We start from the raw sequence: 12007 nt of genomic DNA on the forward strand, positions 1-12007 counted from the left end.
GGAGAACAGATTAGTTACATATAATACAGTCCAATATAAACTTAAGCGTTAATAAAAAAAAGTCACATTCCCGATTTAAACCGTTTGGTGATAAAGTTCCGAGTTTGTGGATCCAATAGGCTTCCTTCTGTTTAAGCAATAGAGTCCGGTTACCACCGCGTCTTGGTAAGTCCACTTGTTCTAATATTTGAAACCGTAATTGTGATACACGATGATTTTTTTCTTTAAAATGATATGGGACAGGTAACATGGTATGTTCTAGCCTAATGGTAGACTTATGTTTACTAATCCGATCCCAGGCGTGTTGTATCGTTTCACCCACGTATGCTAGTCCGCATGGGCATTTGATTAAATATACTACAAAACTTGAGTCACATGTGAAAAATCCTTTCACAGGAAATGATCGTCCAGTATGTGGGTGAGTGATGAATTCGCCTTTAATTACATTGGAGCACTCCGCACAGTGAAGGCAGGGGAAAGTTCCCCGTCGTTGGCTCCTAAGGAATAGCTGTTTAGGTAGTTTTGTAAAACTACCAATGTCCGCCCTGACTAGTCTATCTTTGATGTTTTGAGGTCTTTTATAGCATGTTAAGGGTGGTTGGTGAAATTCCTCAATTGTCGGATACGCATTTCTCAGTAGTGGCTAATGTTTCCTCAGAGTTTGGTGAATTTTGGGTACAAGTGGATGGTATGTGGTAATGCAGGCTATGCGTTTCGTATTGTTAGTGCGGGTGGGGTGGCTTGTTCTATGTCGATTCTGGCTGTGTCTAGAATACACTGCAGATAGCCCCTTTCATCTCGTCTATTATTTTATTTTTGGTCCCTTCATTGGATACTATTCGATTCACCCGTATGAATTGGGATTTAGGTAGTGCATTTTTAGTGGCTCTGAAATGACCGCTATCATAATGAAGAAGGCTGTTACGATCAGTTGGTTTCTGGAACAAGTCTATTGTGATGTTACCTCCTGGGTCAAGTTTAATTATTGTATCAAGGAAGCTGATCTCTTCCTGGCTAATGTGTTGAGCGAATTTAAGTTCTGGGTAAACTTGGTTAAGGTCCTGGACGAAATCATGAATGGTGGATATGGGGCCCCTCATCAATAAATCTAAGCCAAATTATGGAGAATTGATGGAATAAGGGGTGTGTATAAACAAATTCTTCTTCAAATGTCATCATGTACGCATTTGCATATGGAGGGGCCACATTAGACCCCATGGCGGTAACTCTCTTCTGACCATAAAAGGTATCACCAAACATAACCACAGGTGAGACCTAAATCTATCAGACATTTATGGCGTATCCTATGGATATGCCATAAATGAATGAGGAAGAAATAACCCTTTCCTGCACCATTCTACAGGGAGTGCAGAATTATTAGGCAAGTTGTATTTTTGAGGATTAATTTTATTATTGAACAACAACCATGTTCTCAATGAACCCAAAAAACTCATTAATATCAAAGCTGAATATTTTTGGAAGTAGTTTTTAGTTTGTTTTTAGTTTTAGCTATTTTAGGGGGATATCTGTGTGTGCAGATGACTATTACTGTGCATAATTATTAGGCAACTTAACAAAAAACAAATATATACCCATTTCAATTATTTATTTTTACCAGTGAAACCAATATAACATCTCAACATTCACAAATATACATTTCTGACATTCAAAAACAAAACAAAAACAAATCAGTGACCAATATAGCCACCTTTCTTTGCAAGGACACTAAAAAGCCTGCCATCCATGGATTCTGTCAGTGTTTTGATTTGTTCACCATCAACATTGCGTGCAGCAGCAACCACAGCCTCCCAGACACTGTTCAGAGAGGTGTACTGTTTTCCCTCCTTGTAAATCTCACATTTGATGATGGACCACAGGTTCTCAATGGGGTTCAGATCAGGTGAACAAGGAGGCCATGTGATTAGATTTTCTTCTTTTATACCCTTTCTTGCCAGCCACGCTGTGGAGTACTTGGACGCGTGTGATGGAGCATTGTCCTGCATGAAAATCATGTTTTTCTTGAAGGATGCAGACTTCTTCCTGTACCACTGCTTGAAGAAGGTGTCTTCCAGAAACTGGCAGTAGGACTGGGAGTTGAGCTTGACTCCATCCTCAACCCGAAAAGGCCCCACAAGCTCATCTTTGATGATACCAGCCCAAACCAGTACTCCACCTCCACCTTGCTGGCGTCTGAGTCGGACTGGAGCTCTCTGCCCTTTACCAATCCAGCCACGGGCCCATCCATCTGGCCCATCAAGACTCACTCTCATTTCATCAGTCCATAAAACCTTAGAAAAATCAGTCTTGAGATATTTCTTGGCCCAGTCTTGATGTTTCAGCTTGTGTGTCTTGTTCAGTGGTGGTCGTCTTTCAGCCTTTCTTACCTTGGCCATGTCTCTGAGTATTGCACACCTTGTGCTTTTGGGCACTCCAGTGATGTTGCAGCTCTGAAATATGGCCAAACTGGTGGCAAGTGGCATCTTGGCAGCTGCACGCTTGACTTTTCTCAGTTCATGGGCAGTTATTTTGCGCCTTGGTTTTTCCACACGCTTCTTGCGACCCTGTTGACTATTTTGAATGAAACGCTTGATTGTTCGATGATCACGCTTCAGAAGCTTTGCAATTTTAAGAGTGCTGCATCCCTCTGCAAGATATCTCACTATTTTTGACTTTTCTGAGCCTGTCAAGTCCTTCTTTTGACCCATTTTGCCAAAGGAAAGGAAGTTGCCTAATATATATGCACACCTAATATAGGGTGTTGATGTCATTAGACCACACCCCTTCTCATTACAGAGATGCACATCACCTAATATGCTTAATTGGTAGTAGGCTTTCGAGCCTATACAGCTTGGAGTAAGACAACATGCATAAAGAGGATGATGTGGTCAAAATACTCATTTGCCTAATAATTCTGCACTCCCTGTATAAACGTACGGAATGGGAAGTATCACATTTTCACACCATGCCATACATTTATGACATAGCGATGGTTAGAGATGAGCGAATCGAATCAGATGAAGTGGAATTCGATACGAATTTCAGAAAAAATTCAATTTGCAACAAATGCTAATTTCCTCACGCTTCTTGGTAACAAATCGCTATTTTTCCTAAAATGGCAGCTACACGTGTGAGGCCTGAGGACATGGGACAAGGAACTCTGGTAAGGCGGGATCACCCAGATTGACATGCATGCATTCAGCCAATCAGCAGCCAGCCAGCCCTGTGATGTCACAGCCCTCTAAATACGGCATCCATTTTAGGTTCTGCCATTTTTCAGCGTCCTGAGTGCAGGGATAGACGTGAGAAGGCGCTAGGGATAGCAATAGGAAAAACCTCATTGCGAAAAAAGACACTGAAAAAGCGATTTACAAGTGCAGGGAAAGATTATTTGGGGATCCAAATTGCCATTATACAGCTCTGTCATTCCAGCAATTTGTTCTTGGGGTGCAAATGCTATGTTGAAAAGCCTTTAGTGGCTTATATCTGTGGAAAAAGAAAAATATATACGCAGTTCACTTCTGCACTTATTTCTAGTAAAAGCGTTTAGTGGCCTATTTCAGTACAGAAAAAAAATACGCGCACTTCACAGGAGCAGTTATTTGTAGCAAAAGCATTTAGTGGCCTATTTCAGCACAGAAAAAAATATATATACGCACTTCACTGGTGCAGTTATTTGTGGTAAAAGCGTTTAGTGGCTTATTTCAGTACAGAAAAAATATATATTCGCACTTCACTGGTGCAATTATTTCTGGTAAAAGCAATTAGTGGCCTACAGTAAAAAAAGAAAAATATATTCTTAGTTCACTTCTAATCTTATATGTGTTAAAAGCGTTTAGTGGCCTATTTGAATACAGAAAGAAAAAAATATACGCACTTCACAGGTGCAGTTATTTGGGGCAAAAGCGTTTAGTGGCCCATTTCAGTACAGAAAGAAAAATATATAGGCACTTCACTGGTGCATTTATTTCTGCTAAAAACATTTAGTGGCCTATTTCAGAACAAAAAGAAAATTATTTTCTCAATTTAATTCTGAAGTTATATGTGTTGAAAGCGTTTAGTGGCCTATTTTAGAACAGAAAGAAAAATATATACGCACTACATTGGTGCATATATTTCTGGTAAAAGCGTTTAGTGGCCTATTTCAGTACAAAAAGAAAAATATATTCTCAGTTCACTTCTGCAATTATATGTGTTGAAAGCGTTTAGTGGCCTATTTCAGTACAGAAAGAAAAATATATACGCACTTTATTGGTTCATTTATTTCTGGTAAAAGCGTTTAGTGGGCAATTTCAGTACAAAAAGAAAAATATATTCTCAGTTCACTTCTGCACATATATGTGTTGAAAGCGTTTATTGGCCTATTTCAGTACAGAAAAAAAAATGCGCACTTCACAGGTGCAGTTATTTGTGGCAAAAGCATTTAGTGGCCTATTTCAGTACAGAAAGAAAAATATATACGCACTTCACTGCTGCAGTTATTTCTGGTAAAAGCATTTAGTGGCCTATTTCAGTACAGAAAGAAAAATATATATGCACTTCACTGGTGCATTATTTCTGGTAAACGTGTTTAGTGGCTTATTTCAGTACAGAAAGAAAAAAATATACGCACTTCACTGCTGCATTTATTTCTGGTAAAAGCACTTAGTGGCCTATTTCAGTTAAAAAAAGAAATATATATTCTCAATTCACTTCTAAACTTATATGTGTTAAAATAGCGTTTAGTGGCCTATTTTAATACAGAAAGTAAAAAATATACGCACCTAACAGGTGCAGTTATTTGGGGCAAAAGCATTTAGTGGCCCATTTCAGAACAGAAAGAAAGATATATAGGCACTTCACTGGTGCATTTATTTCTGGTAAACCCTTAGTGGCTTATTTCAGTACAGAAAGAAAAAAATATACACACTTCACTGGTGCATTTATTTCTGGTAAAAGCGTTTAGTGGCCTATTTCAGTACAAAAAGAAAAATATATTCTTAGTTCACTTCTAAACTTATATGTGATAAAAGGGTTTAGTGGCCTATTTCAATAGAGAAAGAAAAAAATATAGGCACTACACTGGTGCAGTTATTTGGGGCAAAAGCGTTTAGTGGTCTATTTCAGTACAGAAAGAAAAATATATAGGCACTTCAATGGTGCATTTATTTCTGGTGAAAGAGTTTAGTGGCCTATTTCAGTACAAAAAGAAAAATATATACGCAGTTCACTTCTGCAGATATATGTCTTGAAAGCATTAAGTGGCCTATTTCAGTACAGAAAACTAATATGCGCACTTCACAGGAGCAGTTATTTGTGGCAAAAGCATTTAATGGCCTATTTCAGTACAGAAAGAAAAATATATACGCACTTCACTGGTGCATTTATTTCTGGTAAAAGCGTTTAGTGGCTTATTTCAGTACAAAAAGAAAAAATATATGCACTTTACTGGTGCATTTATTTCTTGTAAAAGCATTTAGTGGCCTATTTCAGTACAAATAGAAAAATATATTCTCAGTTCACTTCTAAAGTTATATGTGTTAAAAGCGTTTAGCGGCCTATTTCAATACAGAAAGAAAAAAATCTACGCACTTCACAGGTGCAGCTATTTGCGTCAAAAGCGTTTAGTGGCCCATTTCAGTACAGAAAGAAAAATATATAGGCACTTCACTGGTGCATTTATTTCTGGTAAAAATGTTTAGTGGCCTATTTCAGTACAAAAAGAAAAATATATTCTCAGTTCACTTCTGCAGTTATATGTGTTGAAAGCGTTTAGTGGTCTATTTCAGTACAGAAAGAAAAATATTTATACACTTCATTGGTGCATTTATTTCTGGTAAAAGCATTTAGTTTCCTATTACAGTACAAAAAGAAAAATATATTCTCAGTTCACTTCTGCAGTTATATGTGTTGAAAGCGTTTAGTGGCCTATTTCAGTACAGAAAAAAAAATATGCGCACTTCACAGGAGCAGTTATTTGTGGCAAAAGCATTTAGTGGCCTATTTCAGCACAGAAAGAAAAATATATATGCACTTCACTGCTGCAGTAATTTATGGTAAAAGCATTTAGTGGCTTATTTCAGTACAAAAAAATAAATATACACACTTCACAGGTGCAGTTATTTCTGGCAAAAGCGTTTAGTGGCCTTTTTCAGTACAGAAAAATATATATACTCACTTCATTGGTGCATTTATTTCTGGTAAAAGCATTTAGTGGCCTATTACAGTACAAAAAGAAAAATATATTCTCAGTTCACTTCTGCAGTTATATGTGTTGAAAGCGTTTAGTGGCCTATTTCAGTACAGAAAGAAAAAAATATACGCACTTCACAGGTGCAGTTTTTTGTGGCAAAAGCATTTAGTGGTCTATTTCTGTACAGAAAGAAAAATATATACGCACTTCACTGGTGCAGTTATTTCTGGCAAAAGCGTTTAGTGGCCTATTTCAGTACAGAAAGAAAAATATATCCGCACTTCACTGGTGCATTTATTTCTGGTTAAAGCGTTTAGTGGCCTATTTCAGTAACATTGTAACATAGTATATAAGGCCAAAAAAAAGACATTTGTTCATCCAGTTCGGCCTATTATCCTGCAAGTTGATCCAGAGGAGGGCAAAAAAAAAAACTGTGAGGTAGAAGCCAATTTTCCCCACTTAAGGGAAAAAAAATTCCTTCCCGACTCCATTCAGGCAATCAGATAACTCCCTGGATCAACGACCCCTCTCTACTAGCTATAGCCTGCAATATTATTGCTCTCCATAAATAGATCCAGGCCCATCTTGAACTCTTTTAGTGAAATTACCATCAGCACCTCCTCAGGCACAGAGTTCCATAGTCTCACTGCTGTTAACGTAAAGAATCCTCTTCTATGTTTGTGTACAAACCTTCTGTCCTCGAGGTGCAGAGGATGTCCCCTTGTCACAGTCACAGTCCTGGGGATAAATAGATGATGGTCCGGGCCCAGCGAGTGCATCAATGGGAATTTAATCCGGTTAAACCCGCCACACCGCAGTATTATGACCTGTTATGCCGTTTGCAAAAATGGCTGCAGCCTGATGTACTGACCCCCACTGCTATGCTGGATTGTTTCTTAGCGGATGTGTTCTGGAGGGCTTTGCCGTACCCCCTCCAGCACTAGATCGGCCAGGTGTCTCCAGGTAATGCCTTGGAGATGGTCGACCTGGTGGAGCGCTACGAGGCCACCATAAATCTACAGGGGGTTTCTTTTGGGAGGGGGCCAGTCAAACCCCGGAAATCTCCACCCCAGACCCGGCAGCCGGTGGCAGCCAAACCCGCCCGGGATGTACCCCCTGTAGACCCAGCCCCGGTGGTCTGCTGGCGATGTCAGGAGCCTGGACACATAAGGGCCGACTGTCCCCATCGGGGTGAACCCATGGACACCAACTATGGCTACCGCCACTCATTATATGCCAGGAAGTTGTGTGCCACAGGAACCTCCAAAACTATAGACAATAGCCACCTGGGCCAGGTGGAAGAGGGGGACACTTTGGCAGTGTCTCTGCTGGATTCAGGGAGCCTTGTGTCCCTGGTAAGAACTGCCCTGGTATGGCATGCCGAGTATACTGGCCGAAAGGTCGGCGTAGTGTGTATTCATGGAGACTTAAAGGACTATCCTACCGCCCTGGTCTCTCTATCAACGGTGGCCGGCAGGTGGACTCATGAGGTGGCTGTCACCACAAAATTACAGTATGAACTCATAATTAAGAGAGACTTCCCCTGTTTCCCGGCACTATGGCCGGATACGATAGTTATAGATACCCAGGAGACAGAGACAGTAACCCTAGCAGAGAGGCCCGGCTCAGGAAGAAACCAGAACCCTGGGAACATGAGTCCGATGGGCCAGCGGTAGGGGTGACCGCCACTTCGGTGGAAGAGGGGGAGACAACCCTGCTATGTGTGATGGTGGGAGACGTGGAGGACTTGCCGCCGGGTCCGGAGTTGGCAGACCTCAACGTCTCCGGAGATAATTTTGGTACAGCACAGCACCAGGACCCGACTCTATCCAGAGCCTGGGAGAATGTGCTAGTAGTTGAGGGTGAGCCGCAACAAACGGGGGCTGAGTCTATGTTTCCCCGTTTTGTGGTTCAACAGGAGATGCTGTACCGGGTAAATCAACTACGGGGTGAGCATATTGAACAGCTGGTGGTGCCCAAGGTGTATTTCAAGCTCGTGTTGGAGTTAGCCCACCCACATGTTCTTTGGGGACACCTGGGCCAGCAGAAAACGCTGGACCGGATTTTACAGCAGTTCTACTGGCCCAGTGTGTTCAGAGAGGTGAAAGAGTATTGCAAGTCTTGCCCAACCTGCAAGATAACCAGCCCCCAGCCATATTTCCATAGTCCTCTGGTCCCTCTCCCGATTATTGAGGTTCCATACGAGCGGATCGCTGTGGATCTCATAGGCCCTGTACCGAAGTCCGCTAGAGGTCACCAACACATCTTGGTCATCCTCGACTACGCCACTCGGTACCCAAAGGCGGTGAATCTGCGTCATACATCAGCCAAACTCATAGCTAAGGAGTTAATGGAGATGTTTTCTCGAGTGGGTCTGCCTAAGGAGGTTATGACTGACCAAGGACCCCGTTTATGTCCAAGGTCATGAGGGAACTCTGTAAGTTGCTCCACATAAAACAGTTATGGACGTCCGTGTATCATCCTCAAACGGATGGCCTGGTAGAGAGGTTTAATCAAACATAAAAAAATATGTTAAAAAAGAGTGGTGTCTAAGGATTGGAGGGACTGGGACCATTTTCTGCCCTATCTCATGTTCGCAGTGCGAGAAGTGCCCCAGGCATCTACTGGGTTCTCTCCCTTCGAACTGCTATACGGCAGACACCCTCATGGTCTGTTGGACGTGGTCAAAGAGGCGTGGGAACAACAACCAACATCGCACAAATGTGTTGTTGAATACGTCACCCAGATGCAAGGACGGATGGAAAAAGTGTTACCTCAGGTTAGCGAGCATATGGAGGCAGCACAGTGAGCGTAGAGTAGGGTCTATAATCGGCAGGCTGTGGTCCGGAGCTTTAACCCAGGTGATCGGGTGTTGGTTCTGGTATCGACTGTAGACAGTAAGTTCCTAGCTAGGTGGTAGGGGCCCTATGAGGTACTTGAAAAAATTGGAGAGTTAGATCACAAGGTACACCAGCCAGGGAGGCGAAAGCCGGAGCAGGTGTACCATGTGAATCTGCTCAAACCATGGAAAGATAGGGAAACCTGTACAGAAGACAGCCCAAGACCAGGGTTCTTAGGGGAAGCGGTTTCGGACCCTCTGTCTGTAGCAAGGGAAGCGGCTGCCACAGTGAAAATTGCTGACAGCCTCTCCACTAAACAGGCTCATGAAGCCAGGGAGTTCATTAGTCAGAACACGGATGTATTCTCGGACCTCACTGGATGCACGTCCATAAATCCGGCATGACATTATCACTGAGCCTCAGGCAAAAGTCTGGTTAAAACCGTACCGGGTACCTGAGGCTCGGTGACAAGCTATCGCAGAGGAAGTGCAGCTAATGCTCCAGCTAGGTGTCATCAAGGAGTCAAAAAGTGAATGGGCCAGTCTTAATACCCAAGCCGGGTGGGACATTGCAGTTCTGTAACGACTTCCGCAAACTGAATGAGGTGTCCAAGTTTGACGCATATCCCGTGCCCCGAGTAACATAGTAACATAGTACATAAGGCCGAAAAAAGACATTTGTCCATCCAGTTCGGCCTGTTATCCTGCAAGTTGATCCAGAGGAAGGCAAAAAAAAAAAAACTGTGAGGTAGAAGCCAATTTTCCCCACTTTAGGGGAATAAAAAATTCCTTCCCGACTCCAATCAGGCAATCAGAATAACTCCCTGGATCAACGACCCCTCTCTAGTAGCTATAGCCTGTAATATTATTACGCTCCAGAAATACTTCCAGGCCCCTCTTGAATTCCTTCATTGTACTCACCATCACCACCTCCTCAGGCAGAGAGTTCCATAGTCTCACTGCTCTTACCGTAAATAATCCCTTTCTATGTTTGTGTACAAACCTTCTTTCCTCCAGACGCAGAGGATGTCCCCTTGTCATAGTCAAAGTCCTGGGGATAAATAGATGATGGGATAGATCTCTGTACTGTCCCCTGATATATTTATACATATTAATCAGATCTCCCCTCAGTCGTCTTTTTTCTAAAGTGAATAACCCTAATTTTGATCATCTTTCAGGGTACTGTAGTTGCCCCATTCCAGTTATTACTTTAGTTGCCCTCCTCTGGACCTTCTCCAGCTCTGCTATGTCTGCCTTGTTTACAGGAGCCCAGAACTGTACACAGTACTCCATGTGTGGTCTGACTAGCGATTTGTAAAGTGGTAGGACTATGTTCTTATCACGGGCATCTATGCCCCTTCTGATGCAACCCATTATCTTATTTGCTTTGGCAGCAGCTGCCTGACACTGGTTTTTGCAGCTTAGTTTGCTGTTTATTAAAATTCCTAGATACTTTTCCATGTCAGTGTTACCGAGTCTTTTACCATTTAGTATGTACGGGTGACTTGCTTTATTCCTTCCCATGTGCATAACTTTACATTTGTCAGTGTTAAACCTCATCTGCCACTTATCTGCCCAAGCCTGCAATCTATCCAGATCCCTCTGTAGTAGTATACTGTCCTCTTCAGTGTAAATTACTTTACACAGTTTAGTGTCATCTGCGAAAATTGATATTTTACTATGCAAGCCTTCTACAAGATCATTAATAAATATATTGAAGAGAATAGGGCCGAATACTGACCCCACTAGTGACAGTGACCCAATCTGAGTGTGTACCGGTAATAACCACCCTCTGTTTTCTATCATTGAGCCAGTTACTTACCCACATACAGACGTTTTCTCCCAGTCCGAGCATTCTCATTTTATATACTAACCTTTTATGTGGTACAGTGTCAAATGCTTTGGAGAAGTCCAGATATACGACATCCATTGATTCGCCGCTGTCAAGTCTAGAACTTACCTCCTCATAGAAACTGATTAAATTAGTTTGGCATGACCGATCCCTCACGAAGCCATGCTGATATGGCGTTATTTGCTTATTTCCATTGAGATGCTCTAAGATAGCATCTCTCAGAAAACCTTCAAACAGTTTACCCACAACAGATGTTAAACTTACCGGCCTATAGTTTCTAGGCTCTGTTTTTAGACCCTTTTTGAATATTGGCACCACATTTGCCATGCGCTAATCCTGTGGGACATTCCCTGTCAGTATAGAGTCCGCAAATATCAGAAATAAGGGTCTGGCTATGACATTACTTAATTCCCTTAGGATACGGGGGTGTATGCTATCCGGTCCTGGCGATTTGTCTATTTTAATCTTTTTAAGTCGCTGATGTACTTCTTCCTGGGTCAGACAGGACACTTTTAATGGGGAATTTATTTTTACATTCTGCATGTCATCTGACAGTTTATTTTCCTCAGTGAATACATTGGAGAAAAAAATATTTAACAGCTTTGCTTTCTCCTCGTCGCTCTCTGCGACTCCCCCCTCATTACTCTGTAAAGGGCCGACACCTTCAGATTTATACTTTTTAACATTTATATAATTGAAGAACATTTTAGGGTTAGTTTTACTCTCTTTGGCAATTAATCTCTCGGTCTCTAGTTTGGCCGCTTTTATTTGTTTTTTACATGTTCTATTTTTTTCCTTATAGTTTTTCAGTGCTTCCGTGCTTTTTGTCATTTATTGCTTTCTTTACAGTTCTATTTATTCACATTGGTTTCTTTTTGTTCCTTAACCTTTTATTCCCATACGGTATGTACCTCTCACAATGAGATTTTAGGATGTTTTTAAAGATATCCCATTTTGGTTTTTTTTTTTTTTTTTTGAGGACTTTGTCCCAGTTAGTTAGGCCTATGGCCTCTCTTAGTTGGCTAAATTTAGCTTTTTTGAAGTTTGGGATTTTTGTTCTTTCCTGTAGAAACACTCTTTTGAATGATAATTGGAAGGTTATTACTTTATGGTCACTATTTCCCAGGTGTCCACCAACCTGCACGTC

This window comes from Bufo bufo, chromosome 5 (assembly GCF_905171765.1).
Source record: "Bufo bufo chromosome 5, aBufBuf1.1, whole genome shotgun sequence".
Lineage (NCBI taxonomy): Eukaryota > Metazoa > Chordata > Amphibia > Anura > Bufonidae > Bufo > Bufo bufo.